Source organism: Symphalangus syndactylus, chromosome 12 (genome assembly GCF_028878055.3).
Source record: "Symphalangus syndactylus isolate Jambi chromosome 12, NHGRI_mSymSyn1-v2.1_pri, whole genome shotgun sequence".
NCBI classification, from domain to species: Eukaryota; Metazoa; Chordata; class Mammalia; order Primates; family Hylobatidae; genus Symphalangus; species Symphalangus syndactylus.
This window is the reverse complement of record NC_072441.2, coordinates 12893406-12919675: the sequence shown is the minus strand read 5'-3', so window position 1 is coordinate 12919675 and position 26270 is coordinate 12893406.

The following is a 26270-nucleotide window of genomic DNA, read 5'->3' as shown; positions in this document are numbered from 1 at the left end:
CCTCTTAGCGCTCAGAATGTCCAATTGCAGTTTCTACAGAAAGAGTGTTTCAGAAAGGCTCAATCAAAAGTAAGGTTCAACTCTGTTAGTTGAATGCACAGAACAGAAAGAAGTTTCATACAATGCTTCTGTGTAGTTTATATTTGAACATATTCTTTTTTCCACTATTACCCACTTAGCGCTACGAATGTCCAGTTGCATTTTCTACAGACAGAGTGTTTCAAAACTGCTCAATCAAAAGTATGGTTTAACTCTGTTAGCTGAATGCTCAGATCAGAAAGAAGTTTCACAGAATGCTTCTGTGTAGTTTATATTTGAATATATTCCTTTTTCCACTACTACTCTCTTAGCGCTCCAAATGTCCAGTTGCATTTTCTACAGAAAGAGTGTTCAGATCTGCTCAATCAAAAGTATGGTTTAACTCTGTTAGCTGAATGCACAGATCAGAAAGAAGTTTCACCGAATGATTCTGTGTAGTTTATATTTGAAGACATTCCTTTTTCCACTATTACCCTCTTAGCGCTCCGAATCTCCACTTGCATTTTCTACAAAAAGAGTGTTTCATAACTGCTCAATCAAAAATATGTTTTATCTCTGTTAACTGAATTTACAGATCAGAAATAAGTTTCACAGAATGCATCTGTGTAGTTTTTATTTGAAGATATTCTTTTTCCCAATGTAGGCCTCTTAGCGCTTAGCATGTCCAATTGCAGTTTCTACAGAAAGAGTGTTTCAGAACGGCTCAATCAAAGGTAAGGTTCAAATCTGTTAGTTGAATGAACAGAACAGAAAGAATTTTCACAGAATGCTACTGTGTAGTTTATATTTGAATATATTCCTTTTTCCACTATTACCCTCTTAGCGCTCCGAATGTCCACTTGCATTTTCTACAGAAAGAGTGTTCAGAACTGCGCAATCAAAAGTATGGTTTAACTCTGTTAGCTTAATGAACATATCAGAAATAAGTTTCACACAATGCTTCTGTGTAGTTTTTATTTGAAGATATTATTTTTCCCAATATAGGCCTCTTAGCACTCAGAATGTCCAATTGCAGTTTCTACAGAAAGAGTGTTTCAGAAAGGCTCAATCAAAAGTAAGGTTCAACTCTGTTAGTTGAATGCACAGAACAGAAAGAAGTTTCATACAATGCTTCTGTGTAGTTTATATTTGAACATATACTTTTTTCCACTATTACCCACTTAGCGCTACGAATGTCCAGTTGCATTTTCTACAGACAGAGTGTTTCAAAACTGCTGAATCATAAGTATGGTTTAACTCTGTTAGCTGAATGCTCAGATCAGAAAGAAGTTTCACAGAATGCTTCTGTGTAGTTTATATTTGAATATATTCCTTTTTCCACTACTACTCTCTTAGCGCTCCAAATGTCCAGTTGCATTTTCTACAGAAAGAGTGTTCAGATCTGCTCAATCAAAAGTATGGTTTAACTCTGTTAGCTGAATGCACAGATCAGAAAAAAGTTTCACAGAATGATTCTGTGTAGTTTATATTTGGAGACATTCCTTTTTCCACTATTACCCTCTTAGCGCTCCGAATCTCCACTTGCATTTTCCACAGAAAGAGTGTTTCAGAACGGCTCAATCAAAACTAAGGTTCAACTCTTTTAGTTGAACAAACAGAACAGAAAGAAGTTTCACACAATTCTTCTGTGTAGTTTTTATTCGTAGACATTCTTTTTCCCAATATAGGCCTCTTAGCGCTCAGAATGTCCAATTGCAGTTTCTACAGAAAGAATGTTTCAGAACGGCTCAATCAAAAGTAAGGTTCAACTCTGTTAGTTGAATGCACAGAACAGAAAGAAGTTTCATTCAATGCTTCTGTGTAGTTTATATTTGAACATATTCTCTTTTCCACTATTACCCACTTAGCGCTACGAATGTCCAGTTGCATTTTCTACAGACAGAGTGTTTCAAAACTGCTCAATCAAAAGCATGGTTTAACTCTGTTAGCTGAATGCTCAGATAAGAAAGAAGTTTCACAGAATGCTTCTGTGTAGTTTATATTTGAATATATTCCTTTTTCCACTACTACGCTCTTAGCGCTCCAAATGTCCAGTTGCATTTTCTACAGAAAGAGTGTTCAGATCTGCTCAATCAAAAGTATGGTTTAACTCTGTTAGCTGAATGCACAGATCAGAAAGAAGTTTCACCGAATGATTCTGTGTAGTTTATATTTGAAGACATTCCTTTTTCCACTATTACCCTCTTAGCGCTCCGAATCTCCACTTGCATTTTCTACAAAAAGAGTGTTTCATAACTGCTCAATCAAAAATATGTTTTATCTCTGTTAACTGAATTTACAGATCAGAAATAAGTTTCACAGAATGCATCTGTGTAGTTTTTATTTGAAGATATTCTTTTTCCCAATGTAGGCCTCTTAGCGCTTAGCATGTCCAATTGCAGTTTCTACAGAAAGAGTGTTTCAGAACGGCTCAATCAAAAGTAAGGTTCAACTCTGTTAGTTGAATGCACAGAACAGAAAGAATTTTCACAGAATGCTACTGTGTAGTTTATATTTGAATATATTCCTTTTTCCACTATTACCCTCTTAGCGCTCCGAATGTCCACTTGCATTTTCTACAGAAAGAGTGTTCAGAACTGCGCAATCAAAAGTATGGTTTAACTCTGTTAGCTTAATGAACATATCAGAAATAAGTTTCACACAATGCTTCTGTGTAGTTTTTATTTGAAGTTATTAATTTTCCCAATATAGGCCTCTTAGCGCTCAGAATGTCCAATTGCAGTTTCTACAGAAAGAGTGTTTCAGAAAGGCTCAATCAAAAGTAAGGTTCAACTCTGTTAGTTGAATGCACAGAACAGAAAGAAGTTTCATACAATGCTTCTGTGTAGTTTATATTTGAACATATTCTTTTTTCCACTATTACCCACTTAGCGCTACGAATGTCCAGTTGCATTTTCTACAGACAGAGTGTTTCAAAACTGCTCAATCAAAAGTATGGTTTAACTCTGTTAGCTGAATGCTCAGATCAGAAAGAAGTTTCACAGAATGCTTCTGTGTAGTTTATATTTGAATATATTCCTTTTTCCACTACTACACTCTTAGCGCTCCAAATGTCCAGTTGCATTTTCTACAGAAAGAGTGTTCAGATCTGCTCAATCAAAAGTATGTTTTAACTCTGTTAGCTGAATGCTCAGATCAGAAAGAAGTTTCACCGAATGATTCTGTGTAGTTTATATTTGAAGACATTCCTTTTTCCACTATTACCCTCTTAGCGCTCCGAATCTCCACATGCATTTTCTACAAAAAGAGTGTTTCATAACTGCTCAATCAAAAATATGTTTTATCTCTGTTAACTGAATTTACAGATCAGAAATAAGTTTCACAGAATGCATCTGTGTAGTATTTATTTGAAGATATTCTTTTTCCCAATGTAGGCCTCTTAGCGCTTAGCATGTCCAATTGCAGTTTCTACAGAAAGAGTGTTTCAGAACGGCTCAATCAAAAGTAAGGTTCAACTCTGTTAGTTGAATGCACAGAACAGAAAAAATTTTCACAGAATGCTACTGTGTAGTTTATATTTGAATATATTCCTTTTTCCACTATTACCCTCTTAGCGCTCCGAATGTCCACTTGCATTTTCTACAGAAAGAGTGTTCAGAACTGCGCAATCAAAAGTATGGTTTAACTCTGTTAGCTTAATGAACATATCAGAAATAAGTTTCACACAATGCTTCTGTGTAGTTTTTATTTGAAGATATTATTTTTCCCAATAGAGGCCTCTTAGCGCTCAGAATGTCCAATTGCAGTTTCTACAGAAAGAGTGTTTCAGAAAGGCTCAATCAAAAGTAAGTTTCAACTCTGTTAGTTGAATGCACAGAACAGAAAGAAGTTTCATACAATGCTTCTGTGTAGTTTATATTTGAACATATTCTTTTTTCCACTATTACCCACTTAGCGCTACGAATGTCCAGTTGCATTTTCTACAGACAGAGTTTTTCAAAACTGCTCAATCAAAAGTATGGTTTAACTCTGTTCGCTGAATGCTCAGATAAGAAAGAAGTTTCACAGAATGCATCTGTGTAGTGTTTATTTGAAGATATTCTTTTTCCCAATGTAGGCCTCTTAGCGCTTAGCATGTCCAATTGCAGTTTCTACAGAAAGAGTGTTTCAGAACGGCTCAATCAAAGGTAAGGTTCAAATCTGTTAGTTGAATGAACAGAACAGAAAGGATTTTCACAGAATGCTACTGTGTAGTTTATATTTGAATATATTCCTTTTTCCACTATTACCCTCTTAGCGCTCCGAATGTCCACTTGCATTTTCTACAGAAAGAGTGTTCAGAACTGCGCAATCAAAAGTATGGTTTAACTCTGTTAGCTTAATGAACATATCAGAAATAAGTTTCACACAATGCTTCTGTGTAGTTTTTATTTGAAGATATTATTTTTCCCAATATAGGCCTCTTAGCACTCAGAATGTCCAATTGCAGTTTCTACAGAAAGAGTGTTTCAGAAAGGCTCAATCAAAAGTAAGGTTCAACTCTGTTAGTTGAATGCACAGAACAGAAAGAAGTTTCATACAATGCTTCTGTGTAGTTTATATTTGAACATATACTTTTTTCCACTATTACCCACTTAGCGCTACGAATGTCCAGTTGCATTTTCTACAGACAGAGTGTTTCAAAACTGCTGAATCATAAGTATGGTTTAACTCTGTTAGCTGAATGCTCAGATCAGAAAGAAGTTTCACAGAATGCTTCTGTGTAGTTTATATTTGAATATATTCCTTTTTCCACTACTACTCTCTTAGCGCTCCAAATGTCCAGTTGCATTTTCTACAGAAAGAGTGTTCAGATCTGCTCAATCAAAAGTATGGTTTAACTCTGTTAGCTGAATGCACAGATCAGAAAAAAGTTTCACAGAATGATTCTGTGTAGTTTATATTTGGAGACATTCCTTTTTCCACTATTACCCTCTTAGCGCTCCGAATCTCCACTTGCATTTTCCACAGAAAGAGTGTTTCAGAACGGCTCAATCAAAACTAAGGTTCAACTCTTTTAGTTGAACAAACAGAACAGAAAGAAGTTTCACACAATTCTTCTGTGTAGTTTTTATTCGTAGACATTCTTTTTCCCAATATAGGCCTCTTAGCGCTCAGAATGTCCAATTGCAGTTTCTACAGAAAGAATGTTTCAGAACGGCTCAATCAAAAGTAAGGTTCAACTCTGTTAGTTGAATGCACAGAACAGAAAGAAGTTTCATTCAATGCTTCTGTGTAGTTTATATTTGAACATATTCTCTTTTCCACTATTACCCACTTAGCGCTACGAATGTCCAGTTGCATTTTCTACAGACAGAGTGTTTCAAAACTGCTCAATCAAAAGCATGGTTTAACTCTGTTAGCTGAATGCTCAGATAAGAAAGAAGTTTCACAGAATGCTTCTGTGTAGTTTATATTTGAATATATTCCTTTTTCCACTACTACGCTCTTAGCGCTCCAAATGTCCAGTTGCATTTTCTACAGAAAGAGTGTTCAGATCTGCTCAATCAAAAGTATGGTTTAACTCTGTTAGCTGAATGCACAGATCAGAAAGAAGTTTCACCGAATGATTCTGTGTAGTTTATATTTGAAGACATTCCTTTTTCCACTATTACCCTCTTAGCGCTCCGAATCTCCACTTGCATTTTCTACAAAAAGAGTGTTTCATAACTGCTCAATCAAAAATATGTTTTATCTCTGTTAACTGAATTTACAGATCAGAAATAAGTTTCACAGAATGCATCTGTGTAGTTTTTATTTGAAGATATTCTTTTTCCCAATGTAGGCCTCTTAGCGCTTAGCATGTCCAATTGCAGTTTCTACAGAAAGAGTGTTTCAGAACGGCTCAATCAAAAGTAAGGTTCAACTCTGTTAGTTGAATGCACAGAACAGAAAGAATTTTCACAGAATGCTACTGTGTAGTTTATATTTGAATATATTCCTTTTTCCACTATTACCCTCTTAGCGCTCCGAATGTCCACTTGCATTTTCTACAGAAAGAGTGTTCAGAACTGCGCAATCAAAAGTATGGTTTAACTCTGTTAGCTTAATGAACATATCAGAAATAAGTTTCACACAATGCTTCTGTGTAGTTTTTATTTGAAGTTATTAATTTTCCCAATATAGGCCTCTTAGCGCTCAGAATGTCCAATTGCAGTTTCTACAGAAAGAGTGTTTCAGAAAGGCTCAATCAAAAGTAAGGTTCAACTCTGTTAGTTGAATGCACAGAACAGAAAGAAGTTTCATACAATGCTTCTGTGTAGTTTATATTTGAACATATTCTTTTTTCCACTATTACCCACTTAGCGCTACGAATGTCCAGTTGCATTTTCTACAGACAGAGTGTTTCAAAACTGCTCAATCAAAAGTATGGTTTAACTCTGTTAGCTGAATGCTCAGATCAGAAAGAAGTTTCACAGAATGCTTCTGTGTAGTTTATATTTGAATATATTCCTTTTTCCACTACTACACTCTTAGCGCTCCAAATGTCCAGTTGCATTTTCTACAGAAAGAGTGTTCAGATCTGCTCAATCAAAAGTATGTTTTAACTCTGTTAGCTGAATGCTCAGATCAGAAAGAAGTTTCACCGAATGATTCTGTGTAGTTTATATTTGAAGACATTCCTTTTTCCACTATTACCCTCTTAGCGCTCCGAATCTCCACATGCATTTTCTACAAAAAGAGTGTTTCATAACTGCTCAATCAAAAATATGTTTTATCTCTGTTAACTGAATTTACAGATCAGAAATAAGTTTCACAGAATGCATCTGTGTAGTATTTATTTGAAGATATTCTTTTTCCCAATGTAGGCCTCTTAGCGCTTAGCATGTCCAATTGCAGTTTCTACAGAAAGAGTGTTTCAGAACGGCTCAATCAAAAGTAAGGTTCAACTCTGTTAGTTGAATGCACAGAACAGAAAAAATTTTCACAGAATGCTACTGTGTAGTTTATATTTGAATATATTCCTTTTTCCACTATTACCCTCTTAGCGCTCCGAATGTCCACTTGCATTTTCTACAGAAAGAGTGTTCAGAACTGCGCAATCAAAAGTATGGTTTAACTCTGTTAGCTTAATGAACATATCAGAAATAAGTTTCACACAATGCTTCTGTGTAGTTTTTATTTGAAGATATTATTTTTCCCAATAGAGGCCTCTTAGCGCTCAGAATGTCCAATTGCAGTTTCTACAGAAAGAGTGTTTCAGAAAGGCTCAATCAAAAGTAAGTTTCAACTCTGTTAGTTGAATGCACAGAACAGAAAGAAGTTTCATACAATGCTTCTGTGTAGTTTATATTTGAACATATTCTTTTTTCCACTATTACCCACTTAGCGCTACGAATGTCCAGTTGCATTTTCTACAGACAGAGTTTTTCAAAACTGCTCAATCAAAAGTATGGTTTAACTCTGTTCGCTGAATGCTCAGATAAGAAAGAAGTTTCACAGAATGCATCTGTGTAGTGTTTATTTGAAGATATTCTTTTTCCCAATGTAGGCCTCTTAGCGCTTAGCATGTCCAATTGCAGTTTCTACAGAAAGAGTGTTTCAGAACGGCTCAATCAAAGGTAAGGTTCAAATCTGTTAGTTGAATGAACAGAACAGAAAGGATTTTCACAGAATGCTACTGTGTAGTTTATATTTGAATATATTCCTTTTTCCACTATTACCCTCTTAGCGCTCCGAATGTCCACTTGCATTTTCTACAGAAAGAGTGTTCAGAACTGCGCAATCAAAAGTATGGTTTAACTCTGTTAGCTTAATGAACATATCAGAAATAAGTTTCACACAATGCTTCTGTGTAGTTTTTATTTGAAGATATTATTTTTCCCAATATAGGCCTCTTAGCACTCAGAATGTCCAATTGCAGTTTCTACAGAAAGAGTGTTTTAGAAAGGCTCAATCAAAAGTAAGGTTCAACTCTGTTAGTTGAATGCACAGAACAGAAAGAAGTTTCATACAATGCTTCTGTGTAGTTTATATTTGAACATATTCTTTTTTCCACTATTACCCACTTAGCGCTACGAATGTCCAGTTGCATTTTCTACAGACAGAGTGTTTCAAAACTGCTGAATCATAAGTATGGTTTAACTCTGTTAGCTGAATGCTCAGATCAGAAAGAAGTTTCACAGAATGCTTCTGTGTAGTTTATATTTGAATATATTCCTTTTTCCACTACTACTCTCTTAGCGCTCCAAATGTCCAGTTGCATTTTCTACAGAAAGAGTGTTCAGATCTGCTCAATCAAAAGTATGGTTTAACTCTGTTAGCTGAATGCACAGATCAGAAAAAAGTTTCACAGAATGATTCTGTGTAGTTTATATTTGGAGACATTCCTTTTTCCACTATTACCCTCTTAGCGCTCCGAATCTCCACTTGCATTTTCCACAGAAAGAGTGTTTCAGAACGGCTCAATCAAAACTAAGGTTCAACTCTTTTAGTTGAACAAACAGAACAGAAAGAAGTTTCACACAATTCTTCTGTGTAGTTTTTATTCGTAGACATTCTTTTTCCCAATATAGGCCTCTTAGCGCTCAGAATCTCCAATTGCAGTTTCTACAGAAAGAATGTTTCAGAACGGCTCAATCAAAAGTAAGGTTCAACTCTGTTAGTTGAATGCACAGAACAGAAAGAAGTTTCATTCAATGCTTCTGTGTAGTTTATATTTGAACATATTCTCTTTTCCACTATTACCCACTTAGCGCTACGAATGTCCAGTTGCATTTTCTACAGACAGAGTGTTTCAAAACTGCTCAATCAAAAGCATGGTTTAACTCTGTTAGCTGAATGCTCAGATAAGAAAGAAGTTTCACAGAATGCTTCTGTGTAGTTTATATTTGAATATATTCCTTTTTCCACTACTACGCTCTTAGCGCTCCAAATGTCCAGTTGCATTTTCTACAGAAAGAGTGTTCAGATCTGCTCAATCAAAAGTATGGTTTAACTCTGTTAGCTGAATGCACAGATCAGAAAGAAGTTTCACCGAATGATTCTGTGTAGTTTATATTTGAAGACATTCCTTTTTCCACTATTACCCTCTTAGCGCTCCGAATCTCCACTTGCATTTTCTACAAAAAGAGTGTTTCATAACTGCTCAATCAAAAATATGTTTTATCTCTGTTAACTGAATTTACAGATCAGAAATAAGTTTCACAGAATGCATCTGTGTAGTTTTTATTTGAAGATATTCTTTTTCCCAATGTAGGCCTCTTAGCGCTTAGCATGTCCAATTGCAGTTTCTACAGAAAGAGTGTTTCAGAACGGCTCAATCAAAAGTAAGGTTCAAATCTGTTAGTTGAATGCACAGAACAGAAAGAATTTTCACAGAATGCTACTGTGTAGTTTATATTTGAATATATTCCTTTTTCCACTATTACCCTCTTAGCGCTCCGAATGTCCACTTGCATTTTCTACAGAAAGAGTGTTCAGAACTGCGCAATCAAAAGTATGGTTTAACTCTGTTAGCTTAATGAACATATCAGAAATAAGTTTCACACAATGCTTCTGTGTAGTTTTTATTTGAAGTTATTAATTTTCCCAATATAGGCCTCTTAGCGCTCAGAATGTCCAATTGCAGTTTCTACAGAAAGAGTGTTTCAGAAAGGCTCAATCAAAAGTAAGGTTCAACTCTGTTAGTTGAATGCACAGAACAGAAAGAAGTTTCATACAATGCTTCTGTGTAGTTTATATTTGAACATATTCTTTTTTCCACTATTACCCACTTAGCGCTACGAATGTCCAGTTGCATTTTCTACAGACAGAGTGTTTCAAAACTGCTCAATCAAAAGTATGGTTTAACTCTGTTAGCTGAATGCTCAGATCAGAAAGAAGTTTCACAGAATGCTTCTGTGTAGTTTATATTTGAATATATTCCTTTTTCCACTACTACACTCTTAGCGCTCCAAATGTCCAGTTGCATTTTCTACAGAAAGAGTGTTCAGATCTGCTCAATCAAAAGTATGTTTTAACTCTGTTAGCTGAATGCTCAGATCAGAAAGAAGTTTCACCGAATGATTCTGTGTAGTTTATATTTGAAGACATTCCTTTTTCCACTATTACCCTCTTAGCGCTCCGAATCTCCACATGCATTTTCTACAAAAAGAGTGTTTCATAACTGCTCAATCAAAAATATGTTTTATCTCTGTTAACTGAATTTACAGATCAGAAATAAGTTTCACAGAATGCATCTGTGTAGTATTTATTTGAAGATATTCTTTTTCCCAATGTAGGCCTCTTAGCGCTTAGCATGTCCAATTGCAGTTTCTACAGAAAGAGTGTTTCAGAACGGCTCAATCAAAAGTAAGGTTCAACTCTGTTAGTTGAATGCACAGAACAGAAAAAATTTTCACAGAATGCTACTGTGTAGTTTATATTTGAATATATTCCTTTTTCCACTATTACCCTCTTAGCGCTCCGAATGTCCACTTGCATTTTCTACAGAAAGAGTGTTCAGAACTGCGCAATCAAAAGTATGGTTTAACTCTGTTAGCTTAATGAACATATCAGAAATAAGTTTCACACAATGCTTCTGTGTAGTTTTTATTTGAAGATATTATTTTTCCCAATAGAGGCCTCTTAGCGCTCAGAATGTCCAATTGCAGTTTCTACAGAAAGAGTGTTTCAGAAAGGCTCAATCAAAAGTAAGTTTCAACTCTGTTAGTTGAATGCACAGAACAGAAAGAAGTTTCATACAATGCTTCTGTGTAGTTTATATTTGAACATATTCTTTTTTCCACTATTACCCACTTAGCGCTACGAATGTCCAGTTGCATTTTCTACAGACAGAGTTTTTCAAAACTGCTCAATCAAAAGTATGGTTTAACTCTGTTCGCTGAATGCTCAGATAAGAAAGAAGTTTCACAGAATGCTTCTGTGTAGTTTATATTTGAATATATTCCTTTTTCCACTACTAATCTCTTAGCGCTCCAAATGTCCAGTTGCATTTTCTACAGAAAGAGTGTGCAGATCTGCTCAATCAAAAGTATGGTTTAACTCTGTTAGCTGAATGCACAGATCAGAAAGAAGTTTCGCAGAATGATTCTGTGTAGTTTATATTTGGAGACATTCCATTTTCCACTATTACCCTCTTAGCGCTCCGAATCTCCACTTGCATTTTCTACAGAAAGAGTGTTTCAGAACGGCTCAATCAAAACTAAGGTTCAACTCTTTTAGTTGAACAAACAGAACAGAAAGAAGTTTCACACAATTATTCTGTGTAGTTTTTATTTGTAGACATTCTTTTTCCCAATATAGGCCTCTTAGCGCTCAGAATGTCCAATTGCAGTTTCTACAGAAAGAGTGTTTCAGAACGGCTCAATCAAAAGTAAGGTTCAACTATGTTAGTTGAATGCACAGAACAGAAAGAAGTTTCATACAATGCTTCTGTGTAGTTTATATTTGAACATATTCTTTTTTCCACTATTACCCACTTAGCGCTACGAATGTCCAGTTGCATTTTCTACAGACAGAGTGTTTCAAAACTGCTCAATCAAAAGTATGGTTTAACTCTGTTAGCTGAATGCTCAGATCAGAAAGAAGTTTCACAGAATGCTTCTGTGTAGTTTATATTTGAATATATTCCTTTTTCCAATACTACGCTCTTAGCGCTCCAAATGTCCAGTTGCATTTTAAACAGAAAGAGTGTTCAGATCTGCTCAATCAAAAGTATGGTTTAATTCTGTTAGCTGAATGCACAGATCAGAAAGAGGTTTCACCGAATGATTCTGTGTAGTTTATATTTGAAGACATTCCTTTTTCCACTATTACCCTCTTAGCGCTCCGAATCTCCACTTGCATTTTCTACAAAAAGTGTGTTTCATAACTGCTCAATCAAAAATATGTTTTATCTCTGTTAACTGAATTTACAGATCAGAAATAAGTTTCACAGAATGCATCTGTGTAGTTTTTATTTGAAGATATTCTTTTTCCCAATGTAGGCCTCTTAGCGCTTAGCATGTCCAATTGCAGTTTCTACAGAAAGAGTGTTTCAGAACGGCTCAATCAAAAGTAAGGTTCAACTCTGTTAGTTGAATGCACAGAACAGAAAGAATTTTCACAGAATGCTACTGTGTAGTTTATATTTGAATATATTCCCTTTTCCACTATTACCCTCTTAGCGCTCCGAATGTCCACTTGCATTTTCTACAGAAAGAGTGTTCAGAACTGCGCAATCAAAAGTATGGTTTAACTCTGTTAGCTTAATGAACATATCAGAAATAAGTTTCACACAATGCTTCTGTGTAGTTTTTATTTGAAGATATTATTTTTCCCAATATAGGCCTCTTAGCGCTCAGAATGTCCAATTGCAGTTTCTACAGAAAGAGTGTTTCAGAAAGGCTCAATCAAAAGTAAGGTTCAACTCTGTTAGTTGAATGCACAGAACAGAAAGAAGTTTCATACAATGATTCTGTGTAGTTTATATTTGAACATATTGTTTTTTCCACTATTACCCACTTAGCGCTACGAATGTCCAGTTGCATTTTCTACAGACAGAGTGTTTCAAAACTGCTCAATCAATAGTATGGTTTAACTCTGTTAGCTGAATGCTCAGATCAGAAAGAAGTTTCACAGAATGCTTCTGTGTAGTTTATATTTGAATATATTCCTTTTTCCACTACTACTCTCTTAGCGCTCCAATTGTCCAGTTGCATTTTCTACAGAAAGAGTGTTCAGATCTGCTCAATCAAAAGTATGGTTTAACTCTGTTAGCTGAATGCACAGATCAGAAAGAAGTTTCACAGAATGATTCTGTGTAGTTTATATTTGGAGACATTCCTTTTTCCACTATTACCCTCTTAGCGCTCCGAATCTCCACTTGCATTTTCTACAGAAAGAGTGTTTCAGAACGGCTCAATCAAAACTAAGGTTCAACTCTTTTAGTTGAACAAACAGAACAGAAATAAGTTTCACACAATTCTTCTGTGTAGTTTTTATTTGTAGACATTCTTTTTCCCAATATAGGCCTCTTAGCACTCAGAATGTCCAATTGCAGTTTCTACAGAAAGAGTGTTTCAGAACGGCTCAATCAAAAGTAAGGTTCAACTCTGTTAGTTGAATGCACAGAACAGAAAGAAGTTTCATACAATGCTTCTGTGTAGTTTATATTTGAACATATTCTTTTTTCCACTATTACCCACTTAGCGCTACGAATGTCCAGTGGCATTTTCTACAGACAGAGTGTTTCAAAACTGCTCAATCAAAAGTATGGTTTAACTCTGTTAGCTGAATGCTCAGATCAGAAAGAAGTTTCACAGAATGCTTCTGTGTAGTTTATATTTGAATATATTCCTTTTTCCACTAATACGCTCTTAGCGCTCCAAATGTCCAGTTGCATTTTCTACAGAAAGTGTGTTCAGATCTGCTCAATCAAAAGTATGGTTTAACTCTGTTAGCTGAATGCACAGATCAGAAAGAAGTTTCACAGAATGATTCTGTGTAGTTTATATTTGGAGACATTGCTTTTTCCACTATTATCCTCTTAGCGCTCCGAATCTCCACTTGCATTTTCTACAGAAAGAGTGTTTCAGAACGGTTCAATCAAAACTAAGGTTCAACTCTTTTAGTTGAACAAACAGAACAGAAAGAAGTTTCACAGAATGCATCTGTGTAGTTTTTATTTGAAGATATTCTTTTTCCCAATGTAGGCCTCTTAGCGCTTAGCATGTATAACTGCAGTTTCTACAGAAAGAGTGTTTCAGAACGGCTCAATTAAAAGTAAGGTTCAACTCTGTTAGTTGAATGCACAGAACAGAAAGAATTTTCACAGAATGCTACTGTGTAGTTTATATTTGAATATATTCCTTTTTCCACTATTACCCTCTTAGCGCTCCGAATGTCCACTTGCATTTTCTACAGAAAGAGTGTTCAGAACTGCACAATCAAAAGTATGGTTTAACACTGTTAGCTTAATGAACATATCAGAAATAAGTTTCACACTATGCTTCTGTGTAGTTTTTATTTGAAGATATTATTTTTCCCAATACAGGCCTCTTAGCGCTCAGAATGTCCAATTGCAGTTTCTACAGAAAGAGTGTTTCAGAAACGCTCAATCAAAAGTAAGGTTCAACTCTGTTAGTTGAATGCACAGAACAGAAAGAAGTTTCATACAATGCTTCTGTGTAGTTTATATTTGAACATATTCTTTTTTCCACTATTACCCACTTAGCGCTACGAAAGTCCAGTTGCATTTTCTACAGACAGTGTTTCAAAACTGCTCAATCAAAAGTATGGTTTAACTCTGTTAGCTGAATGCACAGATCAGAAAGAAATTTCACAGAATGATTCTGTGTAGTTTATATTTGGAGACATTCCTTTTTCCACTATTACCCTCTTAGCGCTCCGAATCTCCACTTGCATTTTCTACAGAAGGAGTGTTTCAGAACGGCTCAATCAAAACTAAGGTTCAACTCTTTTAGTTGAACAAACAGAACAGAAAGAAGATTCACACAATTTTTCTCTGTAGTTTTTATTTGTAGACATTCTTTTTCCCAATATAGGCCTCTTAGCGCTCAGAATGTCCAATTGCAGTTTCTACAGAAAGAGTGTTTCAGAACGGCTCAATCAAAAGTAAGGTTCAACTCTGTTAGTTGAATGCACAGAACAGAAATAAGTTTCATACAATGCTTCTGTGTAGTTTATATTTGAACATATTCTTTTTTCCACTATTACCCACTTAGCGCTACGAATGTCCAGTTGCATTTTCTACAGACAGAGTGTTTCAAAACTGCTCAATCAAAAGTATGGTTTAACTCTGCTAGCTGAATGCTCAGATCAGAAAGAAGTTTCACAGAATGCTTCTGTGTAGTTTATATTTGAATATATTCCTATTTCCACTACTACGCTCTTAGCGCTCCAAATGTCCAGTTGCATTTTCTACAGTAAGAGTGTTCAGATCTGCTCAATCAAAAGTATGGTTTAACTCTGTTAGCTGAATGCACAGATCAGAAAGAAGTTTCACCGAATGATTCTGTGTAGTTTATATTTGAAGACATTCCTTTTTCCACTATTACCCTCTTAGCGCTCCGAATCTCCACTTGCATTTTCTACAAAAAGAGTGTTTCATAACTGCTCAATCAAAAATATGTTTTATCTCTGTTAACTGAATTTACAGATCAGAAATAAGTTTCACAGAATGCATCTGTGTAGTTTTTATTTGAAGATATTCTTTTTCCCAATGTAGGCCTCTTAGCGCTTAGCATGTCCAATTGCAGTTTCTACAGAAAGAGTGTTTCAGAACGGCTCAATCAAAAGTAAGGTTCAACTCTGTTAGTTGAATGCACAGAACAGAAAGAATTTTCACAGAATGCTACTGTGTAGTTTATATTTGAATATTTTCCTTTTTCCACTATTTCCCTCTTAGCGCTGCGAATGTCCACTTGCATTTTCCACAGAAAGAGTGTTCAGAACTGCGCAATCAAAAGTATGGTTTAACTCTGTTAGCTTAATGAACATATCAGAAATAAGTTTCACACAATGCTTCTGTGTAGTTTTTATTTGAAGATATTTTTTTTCCCAATAGAGTCCTCTTAGCGATCAGAATGTCCAATTGCAGTTTCTACAGAAAGAGTGTTTCAGAAAGGCTCAATCAAAAGTAAGGTTCAACTCTGTTAGTTGAATGCACAGAACAGAAAGAAGTTTCATGCAATGCTTCTGTGTAGTTTATATTTGAACATATTCTTTTTTCCACTATTACCCACTTGGCGCTACGAATGTCCAGTTGCATTTTCTACAGACAGAGTGTTGCAAAACTGCTCAATCAAAAGTATGGTTTAACTCTGTTAGCTGAATGCTCAGATCAGAAAGAAGTTTCACAGAATGCTTCTGTGTAGTTTATATTTGAATATATTCCTTTTTCCACTACTTCTCTCTTAGCGCTCCAATTGTCCAGTTGCATTTTCTACAGAAAGAGTGTTCAGATCTGCTCAATCAAAAGTATGGTTTAACTCTGTTTGCTGAATGCACAGATCAGAAAGAAGTTTCACAGAATGATTCTGTGTAGTTTATATTTGGAGACATTCCTTTTTCCACTAATACCCTCTTAGTGCTCCGTATCTCCACTTGCATTTTCTACAGAAAGAGTGTTTCAGAACGGCTCAATCAAAACTAAGGTTCAACTCTTTTAGTTGAACAAACAGAACAGAAAGAAGTTTCACACAATTCTTCTGTGTAGTTTTTATTTGTAGACATTCTTTTTCCCAATATAGGCCTCTTAGCGCTCAGAATGTCCAATTGCAGTTTCTACAGAAAGAGTGTTTCAGAACGGCTCAATCAAAAGTAAGGTTCAGCTCTGTTAGTTGAATGCACAGAACAGAAAGAAGTTTTATACAATGCTTCTGTGTAGTTTATATTTGAACATATTCTTTTTTCCACTATTACCCACTTAGCGCTACGAATGTCCAGTTGCATTTTCTACAGACAGAGTGTTTCAAAACTGCTCAATCAAAAGTATGGTTTAACTCTGCTAGCAGAATGCTCAGATCAGAAAGAAGTTTCACAGAATGCTTCTGTGTAGTTTATATTTGAATATATTCCTATTTCCACTACTACGCTCTTAGCGCTCCAAATGTCCAGTTGCATTTTCTACAGAAAGAGTGTTCAGATCTGCTCAATCAAAGGTATGGTTTAACTCTGTTAGCTGAATGCACAGATCAGAAAGAAGTTTCACCGAATGATTCTGTGTAGTTTATATTTGAAGACATTCCTTTTTCCACTATTACCCTCTTAGCGCTCCGAATCTCCACTTGCATTTTCTACAAAAAGAGTGTTTCATAACTGCTCAATCAAAAATATGTTTTATCTCTGTTAACTGAATTTACAGATCATAAATAAGTTTCACAGAATGCATCTGTGTAGTTTTTATTTGAAGATATTCTTTTTCCCAATGTAGGCCTCTTAGCGCTTAGCATGTCCAATTGCAGTTTCTACAGAAAGAGTGTTTCAGAACGGCTCAATTAAAAGTAAGGTTCAACTCTGTTAGTTGAATGCACAGAACAGAAAGAATTTTCACAGAATGCTACTGTGTAGTTTATATTTGAATATATTCCTTTCTCCACTATTACCCTCTTAGTGCTCCGAAAGTCCACTTGCATTTTCTACAGAAAGAGTGTTCAGAACTGCGCAATCAAAAGTATGGTTTAACTCTGTTAGCTTAATGAACATATCAGAAATAAGTTTCACACAATGCTTCTGTGTAGTTTTTATTTGAAGGTATTATTTTTCCCAATAGAGGCCTCTTAGCGCTCAGAATGTCCAATTGCAGTTTCTACAGAAAGAGTGTTTCAGAAACGCTCAATCAAAAGTAAGGTTCAACTCTGTTAGTTGAATGCACAGAACAGAAAGAAGTTTCATACAATGCTTCTGTGTAGTTTATATTTGAACATATTCTTTTTTCCACTATTACCCACTTAGCGCTACGAAAGTCCAGTTGCATTTTCTACAGACAGTGTTTCAAAACTGCTCAATCAAAAGTATGGTTTAACTCTGTTAGCTGAATGCACAGATCAGAAAGAAATTTCACAGAATGATTCTGTGTAGTTTATATTTGGAGACATTCCTTTTTCCACTATTACCCTCTTAGCGCTCCGAATCTCCACTTGCATTTTCTACAGAAGGAGTGTTTCAGAACGGCTCAATCAAAACAAAGGTTCAACTCTTTTAGTTGAACAAACAGAACAGAAAGAAGATTCACACAATTCTTCTCTGTAGTTTTTATTTGTAGACATTCTTTTTCCCAATATAGGCCTCTTAGCGCTCAGAATGTCCAATTGCAGTTTCTACAGAAAGAGTGTTTCAGAACGGCTCAATCAAAAGTAAGGTTCAACTCTGTTAGTTGAATGCACAGAACAGAAAGAAGTTTCATACAATGCTTCTGTGTAGTTTATATTTGAACATATTCTTTTTTCCACTATTACCCACTTAGCGCTACGAATGTCCAGTTGCATTTTCTACAGACAGAGTGTTTCAAAACTGCTCAATCAAAAGTATGGTTTAACTCTGCTAGCTGAATGCTCAGATCAGAAAGAAGTTTCACAGAATGCTTCTGTGTAGTTTATATTTGAATATATTCCTATTTCCACTACTACGCTCTTAGCGCTCCAAATGTCCAGTTGCATTTTCTACAGTAAGAGTGTTCAGATCTGCTCAATCAAAAGTATGGTTTAACTCTGTTAGCTGAATGCACAGATCAGAAAGAAGTTTCACCGAATGATTCTGTGTAGTTTATATTTGAAGACATTCCTTTTTCCACTATTACCCTCTTAGCGCTCCGAATCTCCACTTGCATTTTCTACAAAAAGAGTGTTTCATAACTGCTCAATCAAAAATATGTTTTATCTCTGTTAACTGAATTTACAGATCAGAAATAAGTTTCACAGAATGCATCTGTGTAGTTTTTATTTGAAGATATTCTTTTTCCCAATGTAGGCCTCTTAGCGCTTAGCATGTCCAATTGCAGTTTCTACAGAAAGAGTGTTTCAGAACGGCTCAATCAAAAGTAAGGTTCAACTCTGTTAGTTGAATGCACAGAACAGAAAGAATTTTCACAGAATGCTACTGTGTAGTTTATATTTGAATATTTTCCTTTTTCCACTATTTCCCTCTTAGCGCTGCGAATGTCCACTTGCATTTTCCACAGAAAGAGTGTTCAGAACTGCGCAATCAAAAGTATGGTTTAACTCTGTTAGCTTAATGAACATATCAGAAATAAGTTTCACACAATGCTTCTGTGTAGTTTTTATTTGAAGATATTTTTTTTCCCAATAGAGTCCTCTTAGCGATCAGAATGTCCAATTGCAGTTTCTACAGAAAGAGTGTTTCAGAAAGGCTCAATCAAAAGTAAGGTTCAACTCTGTTAGTTGAATGCACAGAACAGAAAGAAGTTTCATGCAATGCTTCTGTGTAGTTTATATTTGAACATATTCTTTTTTCCACTATTACCCACTTGGCGCTACGAATGTCCAGTTGCATTTTCTACAGACAGAGTGTTGCAAAACTGCTCAATCAAAAGTATGGTTTAACTCTGTTAGCTGAATGCTCAGATCAGAAAGAAGTTTCACAGAATGCTTCTGTGTAGTTTATATTTGAATATATTCCTTTTTCCACTACTTCTCTCTTAGCGCTCCAATTGTCCAGTTGCATTTTCTACAGAAAGAGTGTTCAGATCTGCTCAATCAAAAGTATGGTTTAACTCTGTTTGCTGAATGCACAGATCAGAAAGAAGTTTCACAGAATGATTCTGTGTAGTTTATATTTGGAGACATTCCTTTTTCCACTAATACCCTCTTAGTGCTCCGTATCTCCACTTGCATTTTCTACAGAAAGAGTGTTTCAGAACGGCTCAATCAAAACTAAGGTTCAACTCTTTTAGTTGAACAAACAGAACAGAAAGAAGTTTCACACAATTCTTCTGTGTAGTTTTTATTTGTAGACATTCTTTTTCCCAATATAGGCCTCTTAGCGCTCAGAATGTCCAATTGCAGTTTCTACAGAAAGAGTGTTTCAGAACGGCTCAATCAAAAGTAAGGTTCAGCTCTGTTAGTTGAATGCACAGAACAGAAAGAAGTTTTATACAATGCTTCTGTGTAGTTTATATTTGAACATATTCTTTTTTCCACTATTACCCACTTAGCGCTACGAATGTCCAGTTGCATTTTCTACAGACAGAGTGTTTCAAAACTGCTCAATCAAAAGTATGGTTTAACTCTGCTAGCAGAATGCTCAGATCAGAAAGAAGTTTCACAGAATGCTTCTGTGTAGTTTATATTTGAATATATTCCTATTTCCACTACTACGCTCTTAGCGCTCCAAATGTCCAGTTGCATTTTCTACAGAAAGAGTGTTCAGATCTGCTCAATCAAAAGTATGGTTTAACTCTGTTAGCTGAATGCACAGATCAGAAAGAAGTTTCACCGAATGATTCTGTGTAGTTTATATTTGAAGACATTCCTTTTTCCACTATTACCCTCTTAGCGCTCCGAATCTCCACTTGCATTTTCTACAAAAAGAGTGTTTCATAACTGCTCAATCAAAAATATGTTTTATCTCTGTTAACTGAATTTACAGATCATAAATAAGTTTCACAGAATGCATCTGTGTAGTTTTTATTTGAAGATATTCTTTTTCCCAATGTAGGCCTCTTAGCGCTTAGCATGTCCAATTGCAGTTTCTACAGAAAGAGTGTTTCAGAACGGCTCAATTAAAAGTAAGGTTCAACTCTGTTAGTTGAATGCACAGAACAGAAAGAATTTTCACAGAATGCTACTGTGTAGTTTATATTTGAATATATTCCTTTCTCCACTATTACCCTCTTAGTGCTCCGAAAGTCCACTTGCATTTTCTACAGAAAGAGTGTTCAGAACTGCGCAATCAAAAGTATGGTTTAACTCTGTTAGCTTAATGAACATATCAGAAATAAGTTTCACACAATGCTTCTGTGTAGTTTTTATTTGAAGATATTATTTTTCCCAATAGAGGCCTCTTAGCGCTCAGAATGTCCAATTGCAGTTTCTACAGAAAGAGTGTTTCAGAAAGGCTCAATCAAAAGTAAGGTTCAACTCTGTTAGTTGAATGCACAGAACAGAAAGAAATTTCATACAATGCTTCTGTGTAGTTTATATTTGAACATATTCTTTTTTCCACTATTACCCACTTGGCACTACGAATGTCCAGTTGCATTTTCTACAGACAGAGTGTTTCAAAACTGCTCAATCAAAAGTATGGTTTAACTCTGTTAGCTGAATGCTCAGATCAGAAAGAAGTTTCAGAGAATGCTTCTGTGTAGTTTATATTTGAATATATTCCTTTTTCCACTACTACTCTCTTAGCGCTCCAATTGTCCAGTTGCATTTTCTACAGAAAGAGTGTTCAGATCTGCTCAATCTAAAGTATGGTTTAACTCTGTTAGCTGAATGCACAGATCAGAAAGAAGTTTCACAGAATGATTCTGTGTAGTTTATATTTGGAGACATTCCTTTTTCCACTATTACCCTCTTAGCGCTCCGAATCTCCACTTGCATTTTCTACAGAAAGAGTGTTTCAGAACGGCTCAATCAAAACTAAGGTTCAACTCTTTTAGTTGAACAAACAGAACAGAAAGAAGATTCACACAATTCTTCTCTGTAGTTTTTATTTGTAGACATTCTTTTTCCCAATATAGGCCTCTTAGCGCTCAGAATGTCCAATTGCAGTTTCTACAGAAAGAGTGTTTCAGAACGGCTCAATCAAAAGTAAGGTTCAACTCTGTTAGTTGAATGCACAGAACAGAAAGAAGTTTCATACAATGCTTCTGTGTAGTTTATATTTGAACATATTCTTTTTTCCACTATTACCCACTTAGCGCTACGAATGTCCAGTTGCATTTTCTACAGACAGAGTGTTTCAAAACTGCTCAATCAAAAGTATGGTTTAACTCTGCTAGCAGAATGCTCAGATCAGAAAGAAGTTTCACAGAATGCTTCTGTGTAGTTTATATTTGAATATATTCCTATTTCCACTACTACGCTCTTAGCGCTCCAAATGTCCAGTTGCATTTTCTACAGAAAGAGTGTTCAGATCTGCTCAATCAAAAGTATGGTTTAACTCTGTTAGCTGAATGCACAGATCAGAAAGAAGTTTCACCGAATGATTCTGTGTAGTTTATATTTGAAGACATTCCTTTTTCCACTATTACCCTCTTAGCGCTCCGAATCTCCACTTGCATTTTCTACAAAAAGAGTGTTTCATAACTGCTCAATCAAAAATATGTTTTATCTCTGTTAACTGAATTTACAGATCATAAATAAGTTTCACAGAATGCATCTGTGTAGTTTTTATTTGAAGATATTCTTTTTCCCAATGTAGGCCTCTTAGCGCTTAGCATGTCCAATTGCAGTTTCTACAGAAAGAGTGTTTCAGAACGGCTCAATTAAAAGTAAGGTTCAACTCTGTTAGTTGAATGCACAGAACAGAAAGAATTTTCACAGAATGCTACTGTGTAGTTTATATTTGAATATATTCCTTTCTCCACTATTACCCTCTTAGTGCTCCGAAAGTCCACTTGCATTTTCTACAGAAAGAGTGTTCAGAACTGCGCAATCAAAAGTATGGTTTAACTCTGTTAGCTTAATGAACATATCAGAAATAAGTTTCACACAATGCTTCTGTGTAGTTTTTATTTGAAGATATTATTTTTCCCAATAGAGGCCTCTTAGCGCTCAGAATGTCCAATTGCAGTTTCTACAGAAAGAGTGTTTCAGAAAGGCTCAATCAAAAGTAAGGTTCAACTCTGTTAGTTGAATGCACAGAACAGAAAGAAATTTCATACAATGCTTCTGTGTAGTTTATATTTGAACATATTCTTTTTTCCACTATTACCCACTTGGCACTACGAATGTCCAGTTGCATTTTCTACAGACAGAGTGTTTCAAAACTGCTCAATCAAAAGTATGGTTTAACTCTGTTAGCTGAATGCTCAGATCAGAAAGAAGTTTCAGAGAATGCTTCTGTGTAGTTTATATTTGAATATATTCCTTTTTCCACTACTACTCTCTTAGCGCTCCAATTGTCCAGTTGCATTTTCTACAGAAAGAGTGTTCAGATCTGCTCAATCAAAAGTATGGTTTAACTCTGTTAGCTGAATGCACAGATCAGAAAGAAGTTTCACAGAATGATTCTGTGTAGTTTATATTTGGAGACATTCCTTTTTCCACTATTACCCTCTTAGCGCTCCGAATCTCCACTTGCATTTTCTACAGAAAGAGTGTTTCAGAACGGCTCAATCAAAACTAAGGTTCAACTCTTTTAGTTGAACAAACAGAACAGAAATAAGTTTCACACAATTCTTCTGTGTAGTTTTTATTTGTAGACATTCTTTTTCCCAATATAGGCCTCTTAGCGCTCAGAATGTCCAATTGCAGTTTCTACAGAAAGAGTGTTTCAGAACGGCTAAATCAAAAGTAAGGTTCAACTCTGTTAGTTGAATGCACAGAACAGAAAGAAGTTTCATACAATGCTTCTGTGTAGTTTATATTTGAACATATTCTTTTTTCCACTATTACCCACTTAGCGCTACGAAAGTCCAGTTGCATTTTCTACAGACAGAGTGTTTCAAAACTGCTCAATCAAAAGTACGGTTTAACTCTGTTAGCTGAATGCTCAGATCAGAAAGAAGTTTCAGAGAATGCTTCTGTGTAGTTTATATTTGAATATATTCCTTTTTCCACTACTACGCTCTTAGCGCTCCAAATGTCCAGTTGCATTTTCTACAGAAAGTGTGTTCAGATCTGCTCAATCAAAAGTATGGTTTAACTCTGTTAGCTGAATGCACAGATCAGAAAGAAGTTTCACAGAATGATTCTGTGTAGTTTATATTTGGAGACATTGCTTTTTCCACTATTACCCTCTTAGCGCTCCGAATCTCCACTTGCATTTTCTACAGAAACAGTGTTTCAGAACGGTTCAATCAAAACTAAGGTTCAACTCTTTTAGTTGAACAAACAGAACAGAAAGAAGTTTCACAGAATGCATCTGTGTAGTTTTTATTTGAAGATATTCTTTTTCCCAATGTAGGCCTCTTAGCGCTTAGCATGTCCAATTGCAGTTTCTACAGAAAGTGTGTTTCAGAACGGCTCAATTAAAAGTAAGGTTCAACTCTGTTAGTTGAATGCACAGAACAGAAAGAATTTTCACAGAATGCTACTGTGTAGTTTATATTTGAATATATTCCTTTTTCCACTATTACCCTCTTAGCGCTCCGAATGTCCACTTGCATTTTCTACAGAAAGAGTGTTCAGAACTGCACAATCAAAAGTATGGTTTAACTCTGTTAGCTTAATGAACATATCAGAAATAAGTTTCACACAATGCTTCTGTGTAGTTTTTATTTGAAGATATTATTTTTCCCAAAAGAGGCCTCTTAGCGCTCAGAATGTCCAATTGCAGTTTCTACAGAAAGAGTGTTTCAGAAAGGCTCAATCAAAAGTAAGGTTCAACTCTGTTAGTAGAATGCACAGAACAGAAAGAAGTTTCATACAATGCTTCTGTGTAGTTTATATTTGAAAATATTCTTTTTTCCACTATTACCCACTTGGCGCTACGAATGTCCAGTTGCATTTTCTACAGACAGAGTGTTTCAAAACTGCTCAATCAATAGTATGGTTTAACTCTGTTAGCTGAATGCTCAGATCAGAAAGAAGTTTCACAGAATGCTTCTGTGTAGTTTATATTTGAATATATTCATTTTTCCACTACTACTCTCTTAGCGCTCCAATTGTACAGTTGCATTTTCTACAGAAAGAGTGTTGAGATCTGCTCAATCAAAAGTATGGTTTAACTCTGTTAGCTGAATGCACAGATCAGAAAGAAGTTTCACAGAATGATTCTGTGTAGTTTATATTTGGAGACATTCCTTTTTCCACTATTACCCTCTTAGCGCTCCGAATCTCCACTTGCATTTTCTACAGAAAGAGTGTTTCAGAACGGCTCAATCAAAACTAAGGTTCAACTCTTTTAGTTGAACAAACAGAACAGAAAGAAGTTTCACACAATTCTTCTGTGTAGTTTTTATTTGTAGACATTCTTTTTCCCAATATAGGCCTCTTAGCGCTCAGAATGTCCAATTGCAGTTTCTACAGAAAGAGTGTTTCAGAACGGCTCAATCAAAAGTAAGGTTCAACTCTGTTAGTTGAATGCACAGAACAGAAAGAAGTTTCATACAATGCTTCTCTGTAGTTTATATTTGAACATATTCTTTTTTCCACTATTACCCAATTAGCGCTACGAATGTCCAGTGGCATTTTCTACAGACAGAGTGTTTCAAAACTGCTCAATCAAAAGTATGGTTTAACTCTGTTAGCTGAATGCTCAGATCAGAAAGAAGTTTCACAGAATGCTTCTGTGTAGTTTATATTTGAATATATTCCTTTTTCCACTACTACGCTCTTAGCGCTCCAAATGTCCAGTTGCATTTTCTACAGAAAGTGTGTTCAGATCTGCTCAATCAAAAGTATGGTTTAACTTTGTTAGCTGAATGCACAGATCAGAAAGAAGTTTCACAGAATGATTCTGTGTAGTTTATATTTGGAGACATTCCTTTTTCCACTATTACCCTCTTAGCGCTCCGAATCTCCACTTGCATTTTCTACAGAAAGAGTGTCTCAGAACGGCTCAATCAAAACTAAGGTTCAACTCTTTTAGTTGAACAAACAGAACAGAAAGATGTTTCACCGAATGCATCTGTGTAGTTTTTATTTGAAGATATTCTTTTTCCCAATGTAGGCCTCTTAGCGCTTAGCATGTCCAATTGCAGTTTCTACAGAAAGAGTGTTTCAGAACGGCTCAATTAAAAGTAAGGTTCAACTCTGTTAGTTGAATGCACAGAACAGAAAGAATTTTCACAGAATGCTACTGTGTAGTTTATATTTGAATATATTCCTTTTTCCACTATTACCCTCTTAGCGCTCCGAATGTCCACTTGCATTTTCTACAGAAAGAGTGTTCAGAACTGCACAATCAAAAGTATGGTTTAACTCTGTTAGCTTAATGAACATATCAGAAATAAGTTTCACACAATGCTTCTGTGTAGTTATTATTTGAAGATATTATTTTTCCCAATAGAGGCCTCTTAGCGCTCAGAATGTCCAATTGCAGTTTCTACAGAGAGAGTGTTTCAGAAAGGCTCAATCAAAAGTAAGGTTCAACTCTGTTAGTTGAATGCACAGAACAGAAAGAAGTTTCATACAATGCTTCTGTGTAGTTTATATTTGAACATATTCTTTTTTCCACTATTACCCACTTAGCGCTACGAAAGTCCAGTTGCATTTTCTACAGACAGAGTGTTTCAAAACTGCTCAATCAAAAGTATGGTTTAACTCTGTTAGCTGAATGCACAGATCAGAAAGAAGTTTCACAGAATGATTCTGTGTAGTTTATATTTGTAGAAATTCCTTTTTCCACTATTACCCCCTTAGCGCTCCGAATCTCCACTTGCATTTTCTACAGAAGGAGTGTTTCAGAACGGCTCAATCAAAACTAAGGTTCAACTCTTTTAGTTGAACAAACAGAACAGAAAGAAGTTTCACACAATTCTTCTCTGTAGTTTTTATTTGTAGATATTCTTTTTCCCAATATAGGCCTCTTAGCGCTCAGAATGTCCAATTGCAGTTTCTACAGCAAGAGTGTTTCAGAACGGCTCAATCAAAAGTAAGGTTCAACTCTGTTAGTTGAATGCACAGAACAGAAAGAAGTTTCATACAATGCTTCTGTGTAGTTTATATTTGAACATATTC